Raw genomic sequence first — 19,992 nt, 5'->3', positions numbered from 1 at the left:
CCTAGAAGCTACAACATCAATGATGACAAAATCACTCCTTCCGCTGGCAAAACCAGCAAGATGCACAATTCCAACTCCAACTTGAAGGCACAGCTTCAGCCTCCACCATCTTAAATTCATGCCTGCAATCTTGGTCTTGGGAGATGCATAGGGAAAAGGGGAATTAGCAGTTTGGAATATGTCAGGGTCAAATGGCCTTACTAATGTCCAATGAGATGGCTCTAAGGAACTGCTGGGAGTCACTGCCCTGAGTGACATAACTCTTAAAAGGTTATGGATGGACCCTAAAAATCTCAACTTCCGTAGGTAAACCCATTAGAAAACCATCAATTCATGAACTCATCTAAACCCGTTTGGATCTGTTCATTTTTCCAGCTTGTATGTGACAAATTTTCTTTGCTGTCTCCTGCTAAGTGTTAATTTTTTTTTCCTTTTAACTATTCCAACGATCACGTCACTTGAAAAGAGATTTCAACTTCAAAAACTTAACTGTATTTAAATGGCATTTGCCCATCCTTGCAAGTTGATTTCTCTAAAATTGTAGAATAGATAAACAAGATTATACTGTATAGCACAGGGTAATTTACACAAAACATTATGGTAACTAACAGAGAAAAAAATGTGACAATGAGGGTGTATATGTCCATGTATGACTGAAAAATTGTGCTGAACACTGGAATTTGACACAACATTGTAAAATGATTATAAATCAATAAAAAATGTTAATAAATAAATAAATAAATAATAGCACCACTTCCCTGTGGATTCAATGGTCAAAACTAAAAGAATCTGAAGTAAAAAGAAAGGTAAATTTATCTCTCTGCAAAGAAAATCATTTCTCTCTCCAGATACTCAAAGTGCTTTTTAAACAAAAGAACAGCACTAGATACCTTCTTATCACAGAATTGAATGAGAAAGTGTATTTCACAAGGTATCTGAATCTAGACTACTTAAGCAAAGTTAAAGTAAATACATTGCATAAGATGCCCAAAAAAGGCACTAACTAAAAGAAAAAAGATCATAAATTTTGATTCCTTTAAAATTAAGAACTACTGCGATATCATTAAGAGGGTAAAAAGACAGCCACAGAGTAGAAAAGCTATTTGCAATATTTAGCTAATTTGTAATATTTTATACAACTAAAATAAATAAAGGTCTTACTTAGTTCAAAAAGAAAGAGAAAACTCAAGAGAAAAATAGACAAAAACAGGCTCCTCACAAAAGAGATTGGAATCTAAGTGGATTAAAAAAATGCATAAAAAGGTGCTCAAATTATTAGTCACCAAGGAAATGGAAAACAAAACCGTGATGAGACATGGCTGATACCCACCAGATGGCTACATTGAAAACAAACAACAACAACAAAAATACTAAGTGTTGATGAAGATATGGAACAATGGTGGGGAAGTAAGCTGTTTGGCATCACCTAGGAAAATTGAAAGCATGTAAAGCCCATATCCCAGCAGCGCCACTCCTGGTTGTCTACCCTAGAGACACACGCATAAAAATGTGGGCCAGGAGCTAGTTATGGTGAGATTCATAACAGTGGTCCCTCATTGGGCATTACCCCTGGCCACAGAGAACTGTATTCTCAAGGTCACATACCCTCCCTGGGGGTTGGCTAATGTCTAATAACTGGCCCATGTGGGACTATGAAAGCCCAGCCCCACTCGCCTCGATTCAGAACAACTCTAAGGGCTAATCCATCTCAGAGACCCCTGTGGGACTGGCTACCGCCTCTGGTGCAGCCACATTGTGGGCCAGCTCTCCCTTTCCTCATCTTGCCTTCCTGACTTTCTTCTAGGTGTCTATCCCAAGAACATATCCAGTAAACCTTCTGCCTAAAACTTTCCAACTTAGAGTCTGTGTGCAGAAAACGCTAAGAAAGCCTTTACCAGTTATCTTTAAGAAGAAAATGAGTGAGGGGAGATGCTACTGGGAAGAGACAGTTTGGGCTTCTGGAATACCAGCAATGTTCTGTCTTTAGAACTGGATTTCAGTTGTATACATGTTCTCTCTATAATAATTAATTAAGCTGTACATTCATCTTTTTGGATCTTTTCTATTAAGTGTTATATATCACACACAAAAAAGGATTAAAAATGACTTTCCTCATGGAGGGAGGAAAAAATTTCTGATTTAAATGAAGTGCAATATTTGAAAACAGTTTCTCCTAGGTTCTTTGTGGGGTTTTGTTTTTGTTTTTTGGTTTTTTTGTTTTGCATTTTTCCACAACAGTTATTTGGCTGTGACACATGTATCCCTCAGCCAGCCAAGCATTCATCAGCCATTCTGTGATGGTCCTGGAGCTTTCTACACACGGGAACATCTCCATCAGATCTCTGTAATCCGAACTGCTGTCTCGTGGTGTCACTGAAAGGAATCAGAGACATCTAATTCCCTCACCTTACATATGGGGAAATTGAGGGCTGCTGGAGATTGTAACACTGTGACTCCAAGCTGTCCTGTTTCCTTCCTGATGGAATGCTCAGCTTTCCCCACCTCACTGATGCAAAGATTAGCTCTGTGATACACTTTGTTCAAGGAAATGTGTGCGGAGGAGAAACATGTTTCTATAAATGGAGATTTTAAGAGTCACTGCACGATTTGTCATTCTCCCTCTTCCCCCTGCACAAGCAATGTTCATCCACCAAGGTCCCAGCTCAGAGCACAGCTGGCCCATGAAGGACACTGTCTTACTCAGCTTGGGCTGCTACAGTGAATACCAGAAGCTGTGTGGCTTAAGCAAATAACACTTATTTCTCACAGTCTAGAGGCTGAAAAGTCCAAGATCAAGGTACTGGCATGTTGGAGATCTGGTGAGAGCTCTCTTTGTGGTTTGCAGACAGCTGTCTTCTGGCTGTATCCTCACATGGCAGAGAGAGACAGAGAGACAGAGTAGTCTCTCCAACCCTCTGTAAGGTCACCAATTCCATCATGGGGGTAGAACCCTCACGACTTCATCTAAACTTAATTACTTCACAAAGGTCCACCTCCAAAAACCATCACATCAAAGACTAGGGCTTCAACATATGGATTCAGTGGGGAAGTAGAAGGCACATTTGGTCACAGCAGACACATAACATGGACAACAAGTCATCCTTTGTCATTGTAAACCACTGAGATTTTAGAAGTATTTGTTATCAAGTCATAACCCAGACTATTCTGACTTGATACAGAATCCTAGCAAGGGATTCTGAAATCCCAAGCACCACATGAAAAAGTCACAGCAATTGTGCAGATTCTTGTGCAATATGCTTTTTCGAAGCCACATTCCCTTCATTTTATGCTGAAATGCATGCACCTGAGCACACACACACACACACGGACAAGATGAGCCATCACTGATAAACAGACACCACTTCTAAGCTAAGCTTTGCTGGATAAAAGGAAAAATAAAACCCAAGAGGAGCAAAACTTATATAAAATGACAGCACGGATTTGATCTTGCTTAAAAACGACTCTGCTTTGAAGAGCTCATCATAGCCCCTTTGCAACCAAGCTGAGAAATTTTGATTAAACCACATTTCTTGCTTCCACACCTGAAAACAGTCCGTGGCTGCTGTATAAAGCCAGAGCCGGCCTTTTCATCTGGGTCTATCACTTGTAACAGTTTCTTGGCACAGCCAACCCACCTTGGATATACAGTGTTCCCCATCACCACATAAAAAGGCTAAGAACGAGATTTTCATCACTGGTACTTATAGACAAGCTTAGCAGAGAATGAAAGAAATGCTCGTGGGCTCCATTTTAAATTTGCTCGAACTCCACATCAGACAGCTGGTAAAAACTTGATCAAATCAAATCTTCAGAGACCAAGACTCTGCCACATCAGGGCAGAATGGGAAAGCTTTTGTTTCAGCCAAAGCCAGCCCTTATCACCTCATTCTGTCACTCATACTTCCTCAGTCCACCCTCAAATCCACCAGGATTTATTGCAGATGTAGCAAGCTTGCTGGAAATAATGGTACAAGCAAAGAGGCTAGTCGGCCATCGACTCCAAGCTCTGGGTAATACCAATGGGAAATTATTTGCACAAAAGGTGCGCTGGGGTGACAAATGAAGAGAGGGCTGGCCCACTGAAGATGCTAGGACTTAGACAAAGCTAACATACTAATACCAAGTCACTCGCTTTATCTGATTATATTCTGGGGCTGGGGGCTTCCCACAACCCCCTTTTAGCCCTTCTCCACCCACCCACCCTTTTGAGTAAAAGACACAGGTTGCTTTCTTTGGCGTGCAGTGTACCATGAAATGGTAATCTAGAGAATTACTACATTTATATAAACCACAAAGTGTTTTTATGCCCCACAAAAAAACAACTGTCAGATCTGCAATGTTTTTACATTGTTGACTAAAGAAAAATGTCAGTTAGAGGAAAGACTGATTAAATATTAAGACTGACATTTTTTCCCCAGAGTCATTTATGGGCCTTCTCTTAGACACCTTTCTTTTGGACTCTGGTCAGGTTTAATTTAGGAAAACATTCAGAACAACAGCCATTTCATTCTTCACCCATATGTTTGCAAAAGAAAGTGTATTTTTATTTTCCCATTTTAATCTTCAAGAAGGGCCATTTGGGGGTAACTTCTTGCATTCACTTCTGTTATTTTTACTCAATGTGCTCTCGCTCTAAGCAGGTGGCAATGTTGGACTCTGTGTGATGTAAAACGGGTTTAGCAATCCTCATTAGAAAAGCCCTCAGCTCTTAAAGTGAGGAAGAATTATCCGCCTGGACAGAGTTTCTCCCTTTTTCTAATCTCCTCATTTTCATAGAAACAAAGTGAATTTCTTTTTATCTAGGTCACAACTAGACTGTTAATGCTTCTAACTGATTTAGTCAAGATGGACTGCTCCTGTCCAATTCCTTGCCACAGAACTTCCCAAGCTTGGTAGAAAACAAAAACAAAAACAAAAACCAATAGTAAAATGGTCAAAAGATGAAATTTGAGGATCAGTAATACAACCCTCTAATGCGGTTTGGGGGGTGAGAGGTTACCAACAGAATGTGAACTGCTGATTTTTAAAATGAGCTTTTTACAGTATGTACCCAATATATCTGTATTTGTTGTAATGATGCAGCTTCAATAATCTGTTATAAGATACACTAGCTGTTTACCTCACTCAGAAATACAAAAATTCCTTAAAATCCAGTGGTTTCCATTCATTCATTCCATTAGGTGGAATGATACTCATTGTATCTCCATATATTCAGTGTATGGGTGATTATAACATGGTCTAGGAGACACAGCAGAGAACAAAACAGACTCCAGCTTTGAACTTTAAAATATATATAATTCATTAGAAAGCTGTGTATGTAAGTACCTCTCCTGCAAAGTTTCTATCGCTGGTCTCCATTTGTTAGCTTATGTCACACAATCCTTAGGACATAAGATTAATAGAAGATGATTTGTAAGCCAATAAAATTCTACCAGCATCATCCATTCTTAAATTGCCCCGAATCTGACTTATCCTGTTGCAACAGCTAATATTGAGTCACAGAATTGGGACCGTTTTTCAAAGGAGAGGTCTCAAGGGCAATCTTTGGAGAAACTCTCATTCCTAAAATTTCCTCCCAGCAGATTCGAGGGGCTCAACCTTTCATTCGTCCCTGATGACGCCTTTATGTCATTCTTCCTTGTTGTGTGTGGCCAGTCAGCCCTGTGGGTCTGGCTTAAACCTTTAATTCAGCAAGCACTCATGAACGTGGAATGGAAAGAAGTGTTTTCTCTCTTTTTGATTTTCAGTTTTTATGCTCCAAACCATTTCTTTCCCAGTGAGATTAAATTTTGCTTTTATCAAAGAACAACACATACATAATTTACTGAGGTAACAGAACCAGTGTGTTAAAAAAAACCCAGCCCCACTCTTTAAAGGCAACTTCTTTCTGCCCTCTTGGATGTTTCTTTCATATTTCTAAACAATATGTCTCCGCAGCTATGTCGATTTTGACACTTTCTATTGTCTTCCTAATTCAACAGATGACAATCTGTCACTTTTAGGTTCCTCCAGCCTAGCTTTCCTCTCTCACTTATCCCAAATTATACTATTGTCACAATTTTAGGTTAAATCAATATCAAATATTCATACTATGTCTAGGCAAATATCGTTCTTTGCTGAGTCAACTCATGAACTATAGTTATATTTTTCCCCTTGCCCAACTTCTACCTTGAGTCAATCACTTCATTTTCCATTTGTATAATTTTCTATACTTGTGATAACTCCCCAAACGCATCAACTAAACTATGAGTCCCTTCTTGATATTCTTTCCCACACAGTCAGATACTCAGGTATTCTACCACTTCCACCTCTCCTCACCTAGAATCTGTTTCCTCTCTTAATCTGCAGCACTATCATCCTGGGATTTCCAACGGCTATTGCTTGTGAAATTCCTTTGCCTCTTTTTTTTTTGTATATATATTTTAATTGAAGTATAGTCAGTTTATAATGCTGTGTTAATTTCTGGTGTACAGAATAATACTTCAGTCATACATGAACATACATATATTCATTTTCATATTCTTTTTCACCATTAAGTTACTACAAGATATTGAATATAGTTCCCTGTGCTATACAGTATGAACTTATTCTCTATCTATTTTATATATATATTACTATCTGCAAATCTTGAACTCCCAATTTATCCTTTCCCACCCCTTCCCCACCCTGGTAACTATAAGTTTGTTTTCTATGTCTCTGAGTCTGTTTCTGTTTTATAAATATGTTCATTTGTCTTTTTTTTTAGATTCCACATATAAGTTTTATTATATAGTATTTTTCTTTCTCTTTCTGGCTTACTTCACTTAGAATGACAATCTTCAGGTTCATCCAGGTTGCTGCAAATGACATTATTTTATTATTTTTTATGTCTGAGTAGTATTTCATTGTATAAATATACCAGAACTTCTTTATCTAGTCATCTGTTGATGGACATAGTTTTCATGTCTTGGTTATTGTAAATAGTGCTGCTACGAACACTGAGGTGCATTTATCTTTTCAAATTAAGGTTCCCTCTGGGTATATGAACAGTCCTGAAGACAATTGACAGAAATCTTGTGAAATGTCTGAGCCAGAAGAAAATACCTAAGGCATTCTCAGATTTCCAAGTCTCAGAAACAGTGTGAGATAATAAATGTTCCTTTAAGCTGCTAAGTTTGGAGGATAATTTGTTATACCGTAATAGATCACTAATACACAAGTTCTTTGTCAAATACATGTTTTACAAGTATTTTTTCTGTCTATAACTTGCCTTTTTGCTTCCTTAACTGTGTATTTTAAAAAAATTTATAAAGTACATTTTAAAATTGTTTTCTTTCATGAAGTATACTTCTTATGTCCTATTAAAGAAATTTTTGCCTATAACCCAATGTCACAAAATTTTTTTTATGTTTTCTTCTACAAGTTTAATAGTTTTAGCTTTTACAATGAAGCATTTGATTAATTTTGAATTAAATTTTGTGCACGGTGTGAGGCCTAAGGGTTAATGTTTCTTCTATTTTTTTTTCCATACAGGTAATCATTTGTTACTATTTCTCCAAAATTTCTTAGAAACTTTGACCATATGGTGTGCATCTAGTTCTGGACTCTCTATTTTGCTCCATTTGTCTGTATGTCTGACCTTATGCCAATACCAAACTGTCTTGATTACTCTAGCTTTATTATAAGGCTTGAAATCAGATAGTATAAGCCCTCCAATCCTGTGTTTTTTTTCAAGATGATTTTGCCTATTCTAAATACTTTGCTCTTCTTACAAATTTTAGAATTAGCATGTCAATTTATTTCATTTTTAAAGCATGCTAGGATTACCATTTGGATTGCATTTCATCTATAGATCAATTCTAGAACTGCCATCTTCACAATTTTGAGTTTTCCAATCCATGAACATGATGTATCTCTTCATTTTTTTAGATCTTCTTTAATTTCCCTTTGCAATAGTTTATAGTTTTAAATGTTTAGGTAAGAGAAAAGAGTATTTGACCTGACTCCTGTTCTAAAATATAATTTTAATAATATTAACACTCACCAAATTTAATAATTTTCCTTGATATCATCAAATATCTAGTGTTCACATTTATTTCATTGCTTTATAAATATGCTTTTCTTTTTTTTACAGTTTATTTGTTCAAATTTAGACCTAAGTGTGGTTCCATGCAATGAAGTAGTTGATAGATTTCTCTTTTAATTGTATGCCCTTCCTTTATCTTTTTCTTGTGATGCTTTCAATGTTGCCAAAGAAACAAGTTATTTGTCCTGTAGTGTCTTAAATAGTTCTCCTTGATATCACAGAACGTAATACATTAGCATAAATCTGTGATCCCTCCTCTATTTTTCTTTTTGTCTTGATGATGACTTAGGGGCTATTGAAGATGTTTTGTGATGGCTTGTTGAATGATACCTAACTTTTTGAGGGAGATACCATGGCATATAACAATGGTCTAAACGTCCCCTTTTCCAAAACACCGACAAATGCAGTTTCTACAGACTTTGTTCCACTTCATTTCAGTGCTAACAGCTTAGTTCCTCCTACACAAAGGTCTACTTTATCTAGCAAGGCGTGTTCTATATTTAACAAAGTATGCTGACAAGCTGTTACTTGAAAAATATATCCAGAGTAATGAGATTGCTCGTGTAAAAACATCAAAATCAAGCCCACAGACAAGCAGGTCCTCCTCAGGCAAGACATCGTAAGATGAAACGTCCCCACAACCCATTATTTGTTGGATGGAAACAACTGTAACCATCAAGGGACACCACTGAAAACCCAGACATGTCCTCCCACTGACTCTCCTGAAACGTTAATCCCTCTCTCTGCTGCATCTCTGCAAGGCTAGCTACTGGGGAGAAGGAGTTTTTGCTCCTGTTACTCGGCCCATCCCCAACTACCCTGACCTCACTACTCATCTCTCCCAGACCAAACCTCACTAAAACTGTCAAAAAGGTTCCCTTCTCCTTCGGGAGCTCCCCCATGTTCCCCAAGAATGAATCTACTGTTCAAAGTTCTTCTCAACCAAAAACCTCTATACACCAAAGTCAATTTTTTGCAGTGGCAGTTCATCTGACTTAGTAAAATGATTCTCCATAAATATGTACTGTACAGAAGAGAAAGGATAAATCTCTCCCCAAAACAAAAGAAGAAATTTCAGTGAAGGGAAGAGTGAAGGAGAAGGAAATAAACTTTTCTTGGCTCCTATTTGTGTGAAAACTTGGTTCTAGATGTTTTATTATATGAATACGAACACCTTATTACATTAATACTAACACCAATACCAATGTTAGTGCCAACAAATACTGACACTGATAATAATATTGATACCAATATTAGTGCAAATACTATCTACTGACACCAATACTAGTGCAAATACTGATATTGATACTGGTACTAATAAAACACTTCTCAGGTTTCTATCCATATGGAGGGATCTCCAATAGAGTAGAACTCTTGGCTTCTTACCCTCTCGGTTACTTGTTCCTCTCCATGGGGAAGGAATGAGTAGCCTAAGAGATAAGTAGTAGCCACTGATCAATTAAAAGGCTGTAATCCCTGAAGATTTAGTCTCTTTTCATCTCTCTCTGTTCAAGACTGCCCATAGAAGGTAGTAATTCTGGATAAGACTGTCTATAGAACCCAATGCCCTTCAGGTCTGCCTAAAGGCCTGGATTTGAGGGCTGGTGGTGCAGAGGGCAAGTTGGCCCATTTGACGGCCTAGCTAGGTGCCCACTCCAACCAAGCTCTATCAACCACATGTTTTTGTGCCTACTATGGAGCAGGATGAAAATACCCAAGCCTTGGAACACAGGACTCAACAGAGAAATGGAAATTAGAGAACACGTTGGATGGGAAAAAAAAAAGACCAACCTGGGACTGGAACTGTCTACGCTGAAAATTTCTAAATTTTATAAGACAAGTATCTCAAAAGTCTCCCTGTGAGAGAGGAGGTAATAGAGTTTGTCCTTCAATGCCACCTGTTGTGGATTAAACTGTGGCCCCTACAAGTTCACATGTTCAAGTCCTAACCCCCAGTTACCTCAGAATGTAACTGTATTTGAAGACTTTAAAGAGATAAGTTAAAATGAGGTCATTAGTGAGGTCTCTAATGCAATATAACTGGTGTCCTTATAAGAAGAGGAAATTTGGACTCAGACATGCATGCACACAGAGGGAAGATGGTGCAAAAACATAGGGAGAAGCTAACCATCTATGAGCCAAAGAGAGAGGCCTCAGGAGTAACCAACCCTGCCAATACTTTGTCTTGAACTTCTAGCCCTAGAACTGTGAAGAAGTAAGTTTCTGTTGTTTAAGTAAGCCACCTAGTTTGTAGTACTTTGTCATGGCAGTCCTAGCAAACTAATATACCACCCACCATACCAGAGTGATAAAAATGGTGTTGAATTAACCTCTCAATGGTAGAGTTCTCTCAGCTGAGTTTAAGTTCACAGGTCATGGGCTCTGGGTGACAAGCATGGACTCACTGGCACACTGGCAGAGGCATTAAGATATTTTCCTCTGTTTTCCCTCCTTCCCTCTGATCTGAGGCTCTGTTACAGTCTATGGCAACACTAATATTTGATTCTAGAAATGTGATTCTTCCTGAGGTAACAGCTGCTCTTGCATTTATAGTAAATAATAATAATAATAATAAAAACAAAAACAAAAAACCAACAAACTACCTACTGTTATTTCTAATTTCCCTCAGGCTTGAACTTGTCTCCCCATGGGTGCCACAAAACCTCCTTAATGGCTCCTCTGTCCAGAACATTCTTCTCAAGAACCCAGCTGACATTTAATCTCAGGTTAAATATCACTTCCTCCAAGATGCTTGCTGCAACCCCCAAGACAAGATTAAGTACCTCTGCTGAACATTCTCATTTCACCCTTTATCTTCCTTCATGGGCCTTATAAAAATGGGAATTAAACACTTATTACCTGTGATTACATTTTAAATGTCTATCTTGAGAATACGGGCTGTGTCTATCTTGCTCTGCTTGTATGCCCAGGATCTATCCTATTTCCCAGCACTTAGTAGGCCCTCAAGATATATCTGTTAGATGCATGAATAAACCAATCCTACCAGATAAAATATGTATATCTCTAATACTCTCTTGGACTCTGTTTTACTCAAGGCTAAAAATATGTGGTAAGAGCAAAACTTTCCCGATAACTGAAGGAAACATTCTGGAGGTCATTTCATCTAGGGTAGCTGGATAACACGCAGGATGCCCAGCTATATGTGTATCTCAGATAAACAACGAATAATTTTCAGCCTAAGTGTGTTCAACATATTGCATAATTATTATTTGTTGTTGATCTGAATTTCACATGTAACTGGGCATCCTGTGTTTTTATTTGCTAAATCCAATGACCCTATATTCAGAGCATCTTACCTACAGGAAATAAGAAAGTAGGCCAACAAAAGAGAAATGAAAAGTACAAAGTCCTTGGAATAGAAACCAGGTGATTCATCTTAGTATCTGCCCCCTCCCATTCGCACACACACACACCATGTGTGCCCAGCACAGTACCTGCCACAAAAGCACCAATAATCAATTGCTGAACTAAAGTTTTAAAATTCCACTAATTGTCTCCATTCATAAAGGACCGTGAAGGGCAAAATGCTACTAAAAAGAATAAATAAAGGAATGAGTCAATAATTACATGATCCTGAAGCTGAAAGGAGGTAAGGACCACCTGTCTATTGTCTCCTTCTGTGGAGCTGTTGGGGGACACGTGACCCAGAGGGCTTCTGTGACTCTTCTAAGACCTAACAGTTGGCAGTGGCATGTCTGGGGCTATAACCAGACCACTCTAAATTCCCAGTGCTCCTTCTACAGCCCCGCACTAAAGGTATTTCTGACAAAGGCAAACATTTTCTGGCCTAGAAAACTCCACATATATCTTCTCAACCAGCTGCCTCACTTGTGTAACCAACCAACATCCACCAAACTATTATGTATACTCTTTAAAGAAATCCAAGTAAGAGCTTTGCCCTCTCTTAAGCTAATAAAGATTACTCTTATAGATGGATGGAACAAAATAAGTCAAAAATGAATATAATTGCTCAAAAATATTTAAGGCCTTTTACATGAAACTGCTTTTTGTTCTACAGACATATCAGATTATACCAAAGAGCTCTTTATACATTTTTTTAAAGAGTGGCAGCTTCAGTTCAATAGTGTTAGTGAGACAATCCTTTAAGCTGTGTCAAAATGCCAGTTATCCTAGATGCCACCCAGATTTGAATAATTTAGAGAGACAAAACACACACAGAAAGAAGGAATCATCTTTTGACTGCCGCTGCTTTTGACGAGGCTGCCTGCCCCTATCCCCTCCTTTTTCCTGAAGCACCTTTCTCTATCAGTGGTGACAAGTGTCAATCAAACCTTCTGTGGCTGAGGAAGCGGGCGGAATGGGCAGTGAAGCCAAGGGGAGGGGAGGGGGAAGAAACATGAAACATTCTCAAACAATTGCTCAAGGAAGATTCCCTATCAGTGTGTGGTCTGGGGGAAAGAAGTCTTTTCCTTTTTTCGCTTCTAATCTCTAACCGACTATTTACCTCTTTTTATAAACTTGAATCTCTCTGTTGTTCCAAAGACTCCAAAACAAATCGCTGGTCAGCCAGGATTAAGCTGCTTTGTTGACAACGATTAGCAGGTTTGCTTGTAGTTTTAACATCTTCAGCAACAGCTGAATGTCAAATGATTCAGGAAATACTGGTCTTATTTTGACCAAAGCCAGATGAATGCTTGAAATAAATTTTGGGGAAAGTACTACATAGAGAAGATTCTAGAACATTCCATGTAGAGTTTAATATGCATAGAATGAGAACTCTATGAACATTTGTATTTTCGGGTTTTTTTTAATGCAGCCATGATTTTGAAAAATATTATAAACCAGCCGACTTCCTGTCTCAAAGAAAAATGTAAAATAAAACATCCAGTTTAAGTCCCAGACTCCAGGAAATATTCAATCCAAACATATTAAATATTTTGTGATTCAAAATCCATATAGCGTAATTTTTTGAATACCTACTATATACTCGGTATTGTGTTGGAATAGACATGAATAAAATCCACTCCCACTTTTCAAGAGTCATCTACTGTATTCACTTATATACCCATATCAGCATTTAATCATCAAAAAAAACCTCTCAATAATACAATTATCTGGGACTCTGCCTGCATTAATTGTGCAGCCTTGAAGGTCAAGGACTATCCCTTCGTCTTTCACATCCTCTACTACACTTCACACTGATATTCTCAAAAAGTAGCTTCTCAAGGTAGCATCATGGTATAGGGGAAGGCATTAATCAGGAGTTAGAGGCTAATTTTGTGGTCACAGTAAACCCCTTAATCAGTGGGCCCTTGGCTTTCTGCATTTATGAGAGAAGTCCCTTCCATCATCCCTTCCAATGCTAATGTCTGTGTTCCTTGACCTTGGGGCAAGGAAACTGAATAGCAGGGTTTAAGGATCCTTATCTGATTTTAAGCAATTTGAGGGCAGAATTTCCCTCTAGTTGAATCCCCAAGGACACAGTGCTCTACAATAAAGATCTATATACTTGCAATTCATGCCAAGAGTCTGTGAAGCAAGGTCCTAGGGCTCAAGCTGTAGGAAAGACCTACAGCAGACCCAACTTTGTATGTCATAATTTTTGAGGCAACCACCACCAGTGCCCATGGAACTTGCAGAGAGGAGGGGATAAACTTGTCAAGGACTTTCAGGTAATAATGTACTACAGGAATTGGGATTGGAATGAAGGAAAGGCCACAACCTTGGCAGATCTTGAAAAACTAGCTATGCAAATGAAACTGTACCCATTTCCCTCATATAAGTATATTTTGCCTACAAGGACACTTTCTCCCATCTCTGAGTGGATCTGTTTCCTGTCCCTACCTGGATGTCCCACCTCAAATCAAAGTTTACACAACAGTAAACTTACCTTGTGTGTGGTACAAGGAGGGGGCTAGAGCAAGCCCAGCAGCCTGACCTCTCTTGCTTCTCTCTCAGGAACCCTGCTTCATCATTTCTCTCATCTTCTCCTGTACCTCAGTCTCTTCCTCTCCGTCAGCTTCTTCTGTTCAGTCTACAAACAAACTCAACTGACTTTCATTCATTCATTCATAAATTGTAAATTATTTTGGAGTTTATTTAAATAACATCTAGGAATGACATCTGTTTTTTCCTTTCCTATTTTCATAATTTTCAGCTCTTTTCTTTGTTTTTATTGTTCTGTCCAGAATATCTGCTTTAAGACCGATTAGAAGTGGTGATAGTAAGTATCTTTATCTTATTTCACAGTAAAGGGAATGTTTTTAATGTTTGTAGTAAATGTTTATTAGATATCTTTTTCCAGGTGAAGCATATTCCTTCTATTTCCTGTTTACTAAGAGTTGTTTTTGTAAATATGCTTTCATTTTCTTGATTTTCCTGTATCACATTACATGATGAATTGCCATAATAGATTTTCTAATGTTGATCCAAACATCCATTTCTCAAATAAGCTCAAATTGTGGGGTTAATTTCTGAATTTGCTTTGCTAATAATTTTTGAAAATTTTCATCTACATTCATGAGTGAGTTACACTTAATTTTCCTCTCTCATAGTTTTCTTGTCTGTTGATATGAAACTTACACTAGCTCATAAAATAAGCTGGAGAGTAAAATCTTTTTTTTTTCCTTTTGAGAAAAATTCAAGATTGAGATTAGCTATTTGTTGACTATTTTCTAGAGTTTATAAAAATCATCTTGGCCTGGTGTTCTTCTTGTGGGAAGATTTTAAGCTATGGATACAATTTCTCTAATGGTAATAAGACCATTCAGGTTTCTATTTAATTTTGAGTCTACTTTGGTTATTTGTAACAATTTCTCTAGGGATTTATTTTCAAAATATTTGGTATAAAGATATTTGTAATTTTCTTATCATCTTTTTAATTTCTATTGCATTTATAATTATGTCCCTATTTTCATTCCTCATATCACTGAAGTTTTTCTTCTCTTTCTCCATTGATTCTGCCAGAGGCAAGAATATTGGCCTTCTAAAAGAATTAACTTTTAGCTTTGTTGATTCTCTCAGTTCTATGTTTATCTGCTTTTTCACTTATTTTTGCTGTTATATTAATATGATACATCAGTTTTCTTTTTAATTTCTTTGGACTTCTTATGCTGTTCTTTTTATAACTCAAGTTAGATATTTAGTTTGCTAGCCTTTGGTCTTTCTTTCTTCTAATTTCTTTCTTCTAATCAGACTAATTTAAGGTCATTAATGTCCCTGCAGGGACTTTTTTTTATAAGTACCTCTTTATTATTCACATGATATTTTACTATAATTCCTAGTAAAATATCTTCTATAATACACGAATTAATTAGCAGTATGCTTTAAATTTCCAAATATATGGGTTTTTAAAAATTATCTCTTTTCAAAATCAATCAATTTGTGATTTTATACACACTATTTTAAAATTTGTTGATGCAACTTTATGATATATATAATGTGGTCCACCTTTATAACTTTTTCATGTGCTTAGGCAGTGTTCCATTTCCTCTTCCCTGTGAACATTTACAGCACTCACTCTATTTCTCAGTTATAAATTGTCCTATTTTGTACTGCATGATATTTTTTGTGAACATGTATTCTTTCTCCCACCGGATTATTAAGTACCTTGAAGTCTAGAACTTAATCTTGGTCATTTTCATAGTCCAACACTACTTAGTAAGGAATCAATATATAAGTACTAAAAGAATATGCAAATGTCTGTGTTGAAATGCAGAAACTTTCATGGCTATAACTTCACTAATTAAAAATCACTTTGAAATAATCTGTCTGCCTAAACATCATAAATGTTCTGGGACAGAGCAAACTAATTATAGGATATGAATAGAATTCCATAAATACTACTGACTTTTTTGCACTAATTGTATAATTCAAGACCCAGATGTTCCAGACTTGTACTAAAACAACTTGAATCAATTTAACAGCTCAGTTTCTACCCATGGCAGGTTTTGTGACAAGTCAAACCACATCTCCTACTTAGTCAGATTTGTCCCCATTTTCTCCAATATGGTAACTTGAATTAGCTAAAGGTAGAGGCATCAAGAGAGTCTCAGTGTGAGGGTCAAGAAAAGAAAAAAGATACTGATCATTTTAGAACTGGCATTCAAATTTGAGCTTTTCATGAAAATATTAATTATTAAGATGATCTTTCTTTAGACAAAACTATGTTTATAACAACTTTCAGAAGAATTTTTTTCTGCAGAAGTCTAGATAGACAAGTGCTCCTTGTAATGGTATCAAGGCAGTAGAGATCTGAGTACAGAGTGAACCACATTTTGTGGGTCTGAATTCTAACTCCACTACTTACTAGCATGGGAGCTTCAGTAAGTTATGTAACTCCTCTGTACTTCAATTTCCTCATCTGTAAGTAGCTTTAATAATAGCACTTATCTAACAGTGTTGATGTGAGCATCAAGAGAGTTCATATATACAAAGCTTCTATAGGAATGCCTTTCACACATGGTGAGTGAATTCCTATAATGCTAACATTGTGCTTAGAGATCCAACTACAACTGCCTCTCATTTACATGATGAATCCATGTGTTTTTCTTTAAAATAAAGCAATGAAGAAATTTGAACTTAAAATACATACATGCACTAACTTTGGAATAACTTGCCAATTCTGGTGGTGCCTTCTGTCAGCAAAACAGCTCAGAAACGTTTCTGGTGGCCCTGGAAACAGAGTAAGAAACTATTCTCAGTCAAGTGCAAGACAATTTCTCTGGGAGTATCCACCTCCCAGCTGCCATTGTTGAAGAGTGCTAAGATTATATTTCAGGAACTCCTGTATTTTCCAAGTGTTTCATTGTTTTTCTTTATTTTCTGAACAAATACATTTTATTTAAACATCTCAATTAACCACCACTTTTCAACATCTTAGTCACCCATTACATGTATTTGTGAGTTGGGTATGTATTTTAACTCCACATCCGATTTTAACCTTTCATGTCAAATACTACTTTAATACGGGGACTCTAAGTGTACACTGACATAATAAATTACTGGTCAGATTTTGCCAGACAAATAAACTCTTTCAGTATAACTGGAAACCTACCTCCTCTAATTGCTTTAAACATTAAATACACTTCTAAAAACACTTACCTTGAAGTCCGTGAGCTGCTGATTTGCCCCATGGGATCTGCTGGTTTTTATCACCTGAAAGTGTCTTCTTTAATAATGGCTGAAATGTATGTCTGCACTTGGATGGTATTTGTGATTATCTCTGTTCACTAAACTGCAAACCTGATTATTCTCCCAATTAAAACAGCAGTGGTTGCCTATTTCTCAGCAAGACACATGGAGCTGCAATGGGGTCTTGAATGACCAAGATTTTTTCTTTCTCAGAATATTTTATATGATTCAGTAATCAGTAAAATTGGTTCTCACAATGGGCCTCCTCTATCATTAGTGAGAATTAGCAAAGTTCTATTGCCTTTAAAAAATAATAAAGTGGTCTATTACCATGAATGAACCTGCTCTTTTTTTGTGTGAAGACTTCTTTTAATTTTAAGGAGAGCTCTCATGCTTTTGTGTTGTGAATTAAATCACCATTTCATGAGGTTTATCTTTGTCCGGGAAGGAAGAAAATCAATCTTTCATTAAAACTGTGAAACCAAAAATCGTGCTTACCAAAAGGACTATAGACCCAGCAGATGAAGCAGCTTGTCAGATGCAGAGTGTCCAGGGAACTGGTTACCCCTTATTCAGTGCCTACTTGCTGCAAAACATACATTTTTTTAAGGAAATTTTTAGGTTTTAAACAGGGGCACTAATGTCAACCTTTCTTACGTAGCTTGTTGGCTGGTGGGTTTGGATATACATGAAGTTAAATCTTGTGTGCTCCGAAGTATAACACATGCAACCCATCCTGAGAGCAATCACACAGGTTGTAGAGTTATGTCAGAATCCAAACCCTACAGCAAACATGTTAGCTAGTGTTTCCCAGTGGATTTGAACTTCCAACGTCAAGTCCTCCACAACGCCACGTGTGTGTGTGGGTGTGGGTGTGTGCGTGCACACGTGTGTGCATCCTGCTGTGTGTGCGTGTAGGGTGATACTGGGGTTGTGGGTGAAGATGAAGAGGAGGATCAAACCAAACTGAGATGGCAAACAATGTTGGCACAGTGACAAAAGCCCAGGCCCTGGAACCAGTTTGAATCCCAATTTTGTCACTTAACCACTGTGCTATCCTTGGCAGCTCCACTAGCTGAAACTTGGTTCCTTGTTTATAAAATGGACATAATACTTAATTCCTGTGGTAGTTGGGAGGATTCTTGATAAGCTACTCATTTATCCCATAGAAAGTATATTAGTTAGTTTCTATTGTGCAAAAAACCAATCCAAACTCTGCAATAAAACAAAAGTTATTTGGTTTGCTCACGATTCTGAAACTTGGCAATTCAGACTGGGCTCATCTGGGCCATTCTGGTCATGGCTGGACCCCCACATGCATCTGCCAACAGCTCAGTCCCTGCATTTTCGTGGTGCCTTGACTCTCCTCTTCATGCTTCCTCAATGTCCATTGGTTAGTGCAGACTTGTCCCTTTGGTAGAGGCAGGGCCCCAAGAGAGCAGAAGTACAGAAGGTATTTTGAGAACTGAGCTTGTAACTGGCACAGTGTTACTTTCATCATGTTCTATTGACCAAAGCAAGTCATGAGGAAAGCCTAAATTTAAAAAAAGGAGGGGGGATAGATTCCTTCTCTGGAAAAAAAAGGATCTGAAAAGTTACATTGTGAAGGGCAGAGATTAGGGAAGCTATTTAATGTGCCCATCAATGCAATCAATAATAGAGTGAAATGCGGTGGGCGGGCATGAGCCAAGTCTGGCCACTGCTTGGTTTTGTAAATAAAATTCTACAGGGACACAGCCACACTCATTTGTTGACATATGGTCTACGGTATTTTCATACTACAATACACAGTTGAGCAGCTGCAATACAAACGATATGACCTACAAAGTCCAAAATACTTACTCCCTGATTCTTTAACAGAAAAAGTCTGCTCTAGAGATTTAGTATTCCAAGTGTTGTCTGTGGGCCAGCAGACTCCACATCACCTGAGAGTTTGTTAGCAATGCAGAATCTTGGGTCTACTGTATTACAAACCTGCATTTTAACAAGAGCCCCCAGGAACTATATACTGAAGTTTGAGTAGTGCTAGACTAGAGAGCAGTTCGACTGCTTGGACACGGTGTGGGGAGTTTAACGGTCCCAATGATAGTTCTTGAAGAGATAGGCCCCAGCTGTAAGGCCCAGCAACTGTTGTTTATTTGGGGGCCAGGCTGCCTGTTCTGGTTCTAGGAGTTCTGCCCATCTCTGATCAAAATTATATCTTTGATCCAGGGACACAGAGGGGGATAGAGGTCTCATGAGTACAGACTGGTGAGAATGAGTCTATGGGGTGCCCCAGTCAAACCAGCTGGTCAGGACTAGGCTCTGTTTTCTGAGGGACCAGAAGAAGAAAGACCAGAGAATAGTTAGGAGCATGGGCTGAATCAAGGTGGTAGAAGTCAGCTCTATAAGCAGTGTGGGGTCAAAAGGGGTTCAGGTAGGCAGACAATTCAGGGATCGCCTCTAGTACTGCAGTCACTGGTCAGAGCTGACAGCTGAGGTCTGTGGGGCAGTTGAGACTGGGCCACTATTCTTGCACTTGGGAGTGTGGCTGAGTCCCTGCTTTAGTTGTCTCCTTGAGCTTTCAGTTGTTTTCGCAAAAACAGATGGATTAGAGTAAGTGCACAAGGGGTTTCTATGAGAATACAAATGGGCACTCTATATAAAACTGGAATAAAACAAAACCTTGTAAGCATTCAGTAATTTCATATAAATGCTTAAAATATTGCCTAAAACATATAAAATGCTCAAGAAATGCTATCTATTATTATAATTATTGTAATCACCATCATCATCATCATCATCATCATAACAAGACCAAAAAGTCACCAGGG

At 37.9% G+C, this 19,992-nt stretch overlaps 1 protein-coding gene across 25 annotated transcripts in view; it reads right to left on the bottom strand.

The window, feature by feature from the left end:
- PAH (phenylalanine hydroxylase) overlaps positions 1 to 19,992 on the bottom strand; it is a 361,485-nt gene that overhangs the window by 233,731 nt on the left and 107,762 nt on the right. For 22 of the 25 annotated variants that reach the window (XM_072973153.1, XM_006205894.4, XM_072973150.1 and 19 more), the window contains 4 exons: positions 18,429 to 18,590; positions 17,678 to 17,765; positions 16,641 to 16,720; positions 13,938 to 14,081 (listed from right to left, as the gene is read on the bottom strand). The gene's annotated coding sequence lies outside the window, so the exon portion shown is untranslated. The remainder of the gene's footprint in view (positions 1 to 13,937; positions 14,082 to 16,640; positions 16,721 to 17,677; positions 17,766 to 18,428; positions 18,591 to 19,992) is intronic. The other 3 variants (XM_072973160.1, XM_072973151.1, XM_072973161.1) reach the window with 3 other exon arrangements.

The sequence above is a fragment of the Vicugna pacos genome, chromosome 12, assembly GCF_048564905.1.
Source record: "Vicugna pacos chromosome 12, VicPac4, whole genome shotgun sequence".
Taxonomy (NCBI): Eukaryota; Metazoa; Chordata; class Mammalia; order Artiodactyla; family Camelidae; genus Vicugna; species Vicugna pacos.
This window is presented reverse-complemented; position numbering and strand designations above follow the sequence as displayed.